We start from the raw sequence: 8,826 nt of genomic DNA, 5'->3' as shown, positions 1-8,826 counted from the left end.
GGGCATTAAGAACTATCGAATTAAAAGCAAACAAGAAAACAAAACAAATAACCTACAACAGCAGAAGATAAAATAAATGAGACTTCCTAAGAAATTAGACACATGTGCATTAAGAGATGCTGAGTATGTGCTGGCCCTGGTGTCACTGTTGGGTAACCATTAGACTGCTAACCACAAGGTTAGCAGTTCAAACCCATCAGCTACTCCTGGGGAGAACAATGAGGCTATCTGCTCCCCTAAAGATTTACAGGCTGTAAACCACATATAAGGTTGCTATGAGTCAGAATGAACTTGATCCTAATGGGTTGATTTTTGCAGTGCATCAAAAGATTTCACCAGGTGGCTCTGGATGCCTACAATATCCCTGTGCAGAGAGCCCGAGGTCCTGGGCCTGCTAAATACATTCTCTCCTATTGGACCCAAGGCCACAGCCACAAACATGCTCCTCCAGGTCCTCAGTCAGAACAAGCATCCGAGTTTCTTTTTATTGTCACACAATTCACATATCAGACAAATCAATAGTTCATTCACATCAAGAATAGTTGTAATCATCATCATCACAATCACCTTAGGACATTTTCTTTGTTCTTGTACTCATCACTGTTGGCTTCCCATTTCATACCCACCCAGCCTCCCATGTCACACCCACCAAGGAGCTGTTAATCCAGATACCGTCGCTACAGATTCACCTGTCTGGATTCCATAAACAGAAAAACATTACAAACAAACAAAACCCTAACAATTACAGAGTAAAACAGAGCCTCAATCCAAAAGAAAGCAGAAAATATTAAAAATTAGAAAAATCTAAAAAGGATTTCAAGGGAGTTCAAATGATAAGGTTAGTACTTGAGTTGGGTATCTTGCTGCATATTTATTGGATCTGGAGGTACAGGAGCAGCACTGTATGTCACCCACCTGGCATTGTTTAAGTCAGATATTAGTTGGGATAAAAAGAACCACCCAGACTAGGGAATAAAGTGGGTCCCAAAGATCAATACAAGTTCTACTCTGTGAATGTGAATTACAGCAAGCTGAAGAAAGAGGGCCCTTGTTTCTAAATGAGATATTTTCCATAGTTGTTCATAATGAAGGTGTTCCAGAAGTCATCTGCACAATTTCCCACTTAACCAGGGTATCATTACCCCCAAATCCATGAAATTATGTTGTAGTATCATGTTAGCATTTACAATTTATAACAAACACCTGAAACTTGACGGCGGGGTGGGGGTGGGATTTCATTAAAGAATAGAAAGAGAACCCACAGACAGGAAAAAGAAATGGCAATGGCATATTGAGCAAGGTACAAATCTATAACATTTATAGAATATTCTGACACCTCAACAAGACAAGACAAATAAATAGCCCAAAGGAAAAAATAGGCAGATGATATGGACAAGCAGTTCACCAAAGAAGAAATTCAGGAGGCCAGTACACATCTGAGGAATACTTTGTATTGTGTTCCGGATACTTTGTCTCTCAAGAGATACGAGATACGAATCAAAACAGTGAGTACTGCCTAACCCAGAGAGTGATTGCTAAGTTAAAAAACAAATTGTAACAAATGCTAGAGGGTGCTGACAGACTGGAACCCCATGAGAGTATGAAACAATGCACTCACTGTTCGGTGGTACTTCCTCCCAACGTTGCAAGTAGAGAGACTATGTGACCCAGTCGTTCCTCTACTTCATGTATGTCCTTGTGACCTAAGTGCTGAGACACCAAAAGATACATGCACAACATGCAGTCTGGAACTGAACTCTCCACAAATGGTTGTTTAGAGTAATCAACCATTTAAGACAAAAAAGGAGCCCTGGTGGTGGCATCAGGCTGGCATTGATTAGCTCACCATAAAATATCACCACTATTAAGTTGATTCTGACCCATAGTGACCCCAGAGCACAAAGTAGAGCTTCTGTAGGTTTCCGAGACTGTGAATCTTAACGGGAGTAGAAAGCCTCATCTTTCTCTAGTGGAGGGGCTGGTGGTTTCAAACTCTTCACTTCCTGGTTAGCATTCCAGCTTGTAGCCACTGCACAACTAGAGCTCCTAAGGCTTATTCAAAGCGAACTGCTTTGGAAAAGATTTACTGCCCTGGAAACGACATGGTATTGGTATTGGGGTTGGGTGCCATTGAGTCAGTTGCCGCATAACAACCCTATGCAAACACAACAAAACACCACCCCGTCCTGCACCATCTTCACAACTGCTGTGTTTGAGCCCATTGTTGTAGCCCCTGTGAGAGTCCATCTTGTCCTGCTCCTGTGTCAATCTACCTTGTTCACTGCCCCTCCATTTTACCAAGCATGATGTCCTTCTCCAGGGACTGGCTTCTCTGATAACATGTCCAAAGTATGCGAGACAAAGTCTTGCCATCCTTGTCTCTAAGAAGCACTCTACCTGTACTTCTTCCCAGACAGACTGCTTTTGTTGGTTTGACAGTTTGGAGAACTTTCAATATTCTTTCTTAGCAACATATTTCAAGTGCATGGGTTTTTCTTTGGTCTTCCTTATTCAGTGTCCAACATCCATAGACATATGGTGCTATGAGTGGAATCAACTGGATGGCAGTGGGTTTAGTTTGAATAAGATCAAAAGGGCAGCATTGACCCACAGAGAAACACAGAGAGTTAAGAAAGAAAGGACAATGGAAACGGAACAGGGAGGAGGTGGGATAAGTGGTGGTACACTGAGGGGATTGCAATGGACAAGTGGAAGCAAAATGTGTATAAACTTTCAAATGTAGAAATGATGATGCTCTTGTAAACTTTCATCTAATTCAAATAAAAACAACAACAAAACCTTCGCCCAACTCTAGTTTTAAAAAGGGCAGTTGTCCTTTTGTTATGAAGATTGCCAGAGGGCATTAGAAGATAAACCCACAAGAATGAAGGCATTAGTGATGGGATCTATTCGGGTTTATAAAAGGGAATCAGACAATTGGCTGAGAATGAATTAGTCTGGGCTCAAAATGCCAGAGCCAGGTGTGAGGTGCTGGTTACTTTTTACATACAGTATAGAGCAAGAAGGTATCATCCACAGTTTGCCGGGCACCACTCACGCGGCTGGAGTCAAGATGGAGGAGTACGCGCGAGAACCTTGCCCGTGGCGCATCGTACTGCGGCGGAGCCTTTACCATGGGCACCATAGGCGGTGGTATCTTGCAAGCCATCAAAGGTTTTCGGAATTCGCCAGTGGGAGTCAACTACAGACTAAGCGGGAGTCTGACCGCGATTAAGGCCAGGGCGCCACAGTTGGGAGGCAGCTTTGCAGTTTGGGGAGGCCTATTTTCCATGATTGACTGCAGTATGGTTCAAGTCCGAGGCAAAGAGGACCCCTGGAACTCCATCACAAGTGGTGCCTTAACAGGAGCCATCCTGGAGGCAAGAAACGGACCGGTGGCCATGGTGGGGTCGGCTGCAATGGGTGGCATTCTCCTGGCTTTAATCGAAGGAGCTGGCATCTTGTTGACAAGATTTGCCTCCGTGCAGTTTCCCAATGGTCCTCAGTTTGCTGAAAATTCCTCCCAGATGTCCTCATCCCAGTTACCACCCTCACCTTTTGGAGACTACCAACAATACCAGTAAGGACTGCTGCCCTGGAATTAGGCGAAAGAGAGGTAGTTCAAGAAGGATTTGGGATGACCAAGTCACAGTCCGTTGTTTTTGTTTTTTTTTAATTTTAACAATTTATTAGGGGCTCATACAATTCTTATCACAGTTCATACATATACATACATCAATTGTATAAAGCACATCTGTACAGTCCCTGCCCTAATCATTTTTTTCTCCTCTTTTCTTTTTTTACATTTTATTAGGGACCCATACAACTCTTATCACCATCCATACATATACATACATCAATTGTATAAAGCACATCCATACATTCCCTGCCCCAATCATTCTCAAAGCATTTGCTCTCCACTTAAGCCCCTTGCATCAGGTCCTCTTTTTTTTCCCCTCCCTCCCCTTTCCCCCCTCCCTCATGTGCCCTTGGTAATTTATACCTCGTTATTTTGTCATATCTTGCCCTAACAGGAGTCTCCCTTCCCCCCTTCTCTGCTGTCCCTCTCCCAGGGAAGAGGTCACATGTGATCCTTGCAATCAGTTCTCCCCTTCCAACCCACTCACCCTCCACTCTCCCAGCATCGTCCCTCACACCCTTGGTCACAGTCCGTTTTTAAAGCAAGTATGCCCACACTGGCTCCGAGAAGACATTGAGCACCTTTGTTTTTCTTTTTCCTATTTAAAGGAACGTGGGGGGGAGTATTAAAGGATAAAAAACATTTATTTATTCACATATGGATTGCATTTGTGATCAAAATAAATGCCTAGTAGCATACATAGAAAAATGTCTAGGTGCTCAGAAGGTGAAGGAGCAAAGGACAGATAGCAGTGAAACGTGGCCACCATTTCCTTGGGGACTTCTCTGCCTGGTTTTGTGTGTGCTGTTATTCAAACAATAAAAACTCCTGGAACTTGCTCTTTCTTTGAAGATAAGTTGTAGAGTTCTACTTTTCACGCACAAATACTTCAAGTAAGGCAAAGTGCGTTTGAAACTGCATATTCGAGCGCTGAGTACCTCATCCACATGAAGTGACTTGTGGACGAGAAGTTGATGGGGAGCCGTGGGCCCGCCCGTCCGTGGTAACGTGCTGTATGATCACGGGAGATGGTGCAGTGCCCGTCCTCTGAGAGTGTAACATGTGCTCCGTCCTGGTTTCAGAATCTTGGCTACAAAGCTCTCTTACCATTAGGGCTTCTATGTCTGGATTCCTGATCACCAGAAATAATTTATTCTCACTATCCCCAGTGCTGTGGGAGAAGAATTGGTAAGAGGCTGCTCTTGGCATTGGAGAAGTGTGGTGTTAATTGGGTGCTTGAAAATAAAATAATGTTTCCAATCTAAAAAAAAAAGTGTGTATCATCCACATATTGAAGGTTGTTCATGAGTATTGCTCGAGTCCTGATGTCGCATCCTTTTTCATACGGTCCAGTTTCCAGGTCCTTTGCTTAGCATAGAAATCCAGTAAGTATGGGGAAAGGCCACAACTCTGATCCACACCTTCCTGATTTCAATCTCAGTATCCCCTTGTGTGCCCAGTGACTGCCTTTTGGCAGTCTTTGTACAGGTTCTGGGTGAGTACCAATGAAATGTTCTGGAATTCACATTGTTTCCAAATGCTGTGTTTTTGTAGGCCTTTTTATAGTTCTCTAAATTTTCCACAATCAACTTACATTGCCTTAGAATGAAGTACTTACTGATGAACATCAAAGATGATAACCTTCAGTATGGGTTATGACTGAAAGTGAAGAAAAAGAAAATCCTCAAAACTGGACGGACAAGCAACATCATGACGGAGAGAGGAAAAGTTGAAGCTGTCAACAATATTACTGTATCTGGATCGTCCATCAATATCCATGGCGACAGCAGTCAGGAAATCAAATGACTTAGTACTGTATTGGGTCAATTAAGTTTTAAATGGCATAGATGTTACTTTGATGACTAAACGTCCTGACCCAGACCATGGTCATTTCATTTGTTTCACATGCATTTGAAAGCTGAATAATGAAAAAGGAAGACAGAGGGATGATGCATCGTAATTGGTGTAATGGAAGAATGTTGAATGTGCCATGGACAGCCAGAAGAATAAGAAGTCAGTCTTAAAACGCTTCTTAGAAGTTATAAAACCCCCCACTCTCATGACCACAATTCTACCCTACAAAGCTGGCTAGGCCAGAGCATGTACACGGGTACAGATATGAGCTGGCCACACAGGGAATCCAGGACAGATAAACCCCTCAGGACCGATATTGAGAGTGGTCATACCAGGAGGGGAAGGGGAAGGTGGGAGGAGAAAGGGAAAACGGATCACAAAGGTCTACATGTATCTCCCTCTAGGGGGACGGACAACAGAAAAGTGGGTGAAGGGAGACATTGGTTAGTGTAAGACATGAAAAAATTTTTAATAAATTACCAAGGGTTCATGAGGGAGGGAGGGTGGGAGAGGGAAGGGACAAAAAGAAGCTGATACCAAGGGCTCAAGTAGAAAATGGTTTGAAAATGATGATGGCAACAAATGTACAAATGTGTTTGACTCAATGGATGGATGGATGGATTGTGGTAAGATTTGTTTGAGCCCCCAGTAAAAGGATTTAAAAAAAGAAGACGTTATAAAACATTAGCTTGTTGCTTTGGACATGTCATGAAGTGTTGGGAGCCCATAGCCATTAAGACCTTGGCCTCAGACACGGAGCAGAAACTTGGCCGCTTTCTAACAGCAAGGCTTTGTTTCCTGCCCAACTTTGCCCCCACATTCCAAGCTACGTGCTCAGTAGCATGGGCAGTTGTGATAACTGACCTTGTTGCCATTAGTTAAAGTACTGAGCACCCATTGGACTGCAGACATACCATATTAGGAACATCGTGATAAATTTACCAAGTAAGCCTTGATTTGCATGCGGACATCACCACAGACGTCTTTGAGTACTGTTGAGCACCCTTTTTACCTTATTAGGAACATGTAGCCGATTGGTTGTTACACAGTAAAATATGTGCCTCCCACTTCCTTCTCTGTTGTAAATATATACCCCGAGTTTTGGCGAAATAAACAGGCTTGATCAGCACTTGTCTTGCCTCATGTCTCTGTGTCTGTTTTCCATCTAGGTTCGTTGCCCCTCCGGTCACCGCGTGAGGGTCTCGCTGGACGAGACCCACACAATGCAGAATGATCAGTAGCTGGGAAAGGACTGCATGTCTGGTAGAGAGTCAGAAAAAAATGAAGAAATGAAACCAAACACCAGTGAGATGGGCTGTTGCCACAACCCAAACAATGGACGCAAATATGCCAACGAGTAAATTTGAGCAGGTCAGGGTAACACATCATTCTGTCACACATAAGGTTGCTATGAGTCAGGACCCACACAAATAATGCCTTAGGGGAAAAACCATAAACCTCAAATTTTATACCCTACTTATTCTAAATGTCGTCTGAAATATCATTTCTTCTCTGAAGTCCCCATACTTCAAGTAGATGTGGTTTTTCCTGTGTGACAATATTCCTTCTGGCACTTTTATTTGTCTGTGTCATCACTATACTAAAATGTCATTTTAAAAAAACTAAAATTTTAAAAATTGTGAATCAGGTGGAGGTTTACATAGTAGATCATCCATTTTTACATTCAACAATTCATTCACATTTTATTTCAACTCATGTAATATAATCCCCAGTTTCTCCCTTTGTTTTCTGTTTCCATTCTCCCTTCTCACTGAACTCTCAGACCTTTACCCTTGGGTAAATGCTGCTCCTTTTGCCTTCAATGATTGAGGATTTGTGCTCAAAGGTGAATTCAGCTCTGGACGGACGAGAAGGGTAAGGCCAGACCGCTCTCTCACCTGCTTACCCTCTGTGTAATGTTGCAAATTCTACAGCTTACCCAAGGAGCCTGCCCTTTAGGTATGAGAGGTGGTCACAGGATGTTGGAATATGTATTTCTCATGTATTTCCCAGAATGAACCTGTACTTCTCTTCCTGACCACCTGTCTCTTTTGAGCGCTTTTCTTCTTGGGAAAGTGCCCCGTCATAACAACTGACTCTTGGTTAAGAACAGACTTGGCCCAAGGAACACATGCACAAACAGAAGGAGAGCCGCAACCTGAGGTCACCCCAGAACAAAAGAACTTTGATCAAGGAGCCTTCACCAGGAAGACATTTGAAAATGAAAGATCTGATAAACCATAGCCTGTGAAGAATCATAACCTCTCTCTAATGAATGCTCATGGCCATTCCTGGGAAATCTGCTACATATTCAGAATCCCGTCGATTTGCTTCCTGGGGTGCACACATAAAACTGAACATTTGCTGAGTCTAGTTCTGTTTTTTTGGGTTTGTTTTTTTTTCCTTTCTTGATCAACCAAAGTAAAGCTTTCCCCTTTCACTTTTTTTAAACAGTTTTATTCGGGGCTCATACAACTCTTATCACAATCCATCCATACATCAATTGTGTAAAGCACATTTGTACATTCATAGCCCTCATCATTCTCAGAACATTTGCTCTCCTCCCCTTTCACTTTCATCTGGTCTCCCATTGTCTTACCCTGATTTCATCAGCTTTTGCCACCTTTCCCCTTCTTGTGTGTTGCCTTGCCCTTCACCTAGATTAACACTTACCCACCCAGGCACCCTGGGACAAATATTGGAGTGCTACCTGACAGGGGAGTGCTTAAAGTCCACTAGCCGTTCTATGCGAGAAAATGGTGCTGTCTGCTTCTGCAGAGAGTTTTTAAATCATTTTATTGGGGGCTCATACAGCTCTTATCACAATCCATCGATCCATCCACTGGGTCAAGCACATGTGTACATTTGCTGCCTGTAAAGATTTACAAAGCCCCGAAAACCTAACATAGGGTCACGCAGAGTTAGAACGGACTTAATGGCAGTGAGTTTGGTTTGGGTTCATGCTCTAACCAGTGACATTCCTTCCCTCTCTTCATCCCTCTCCCACACCTGGCAACCAATCAAAATATGTTTCTTTTAGTGTTAAAACATTTTCCTTGACTTTTTATAAAATGCTCTCACACATTATTTGTCCTTTCTGGTTAATTTCATCCAGCCTAATGTCCTCCAGGTTCATCCATGTGATGAGCTGTTTTACAGAGTCATCTTTAGTCTTTTGTGGAGTATTTCATGGTGTGTATACACCAAAGTCTACCTGTTCTTCTACTACTAGGTGGTCAGTTCGTTATTTTGCTATTGTGAATACCGTTTTCAATGTTGTTGATAATCACAAGTTCATATCTGTGTGAATCTCTGATCTCTTTGGACTCAAG

General features: G+C 42.8%; 1 pseudogene; it reads left to right on the top strand.

Moving 5' to 3' along the window:
- The first annotated feature begins 3,073 nt into the window (after positions 1–3,073).
- On the top strand, positions 3,074–3,584 carry LOC142425866 (mitochondrial import inner membrane translocase subunit Tim17-A pseudogene; annotated as a pseudogene).
- Positions 3,585–8,826: the final 5,242 nt, after the last annotated feature.

This window comes from Tenrec ecaudatus, chromosome 14 (assembly GCF_050624435.1).
Source record: "Tenrec ecaudatus isolate mTenEca1 chromosome 14, mTenEca1.hap1, whole genome shotgun sequence".
In the NCBI taxonomy this organism is placed as follows: domain Eukaryota; kingdom Metazoa; phylum Chordata; class Mammalia; order Afrosoricida; family Tenrecidae; genus Tenrec; species Tenrec ecaudatus.
This window is presented reverse-complemented; position numbering and strand designations above follow the sequence as displayed.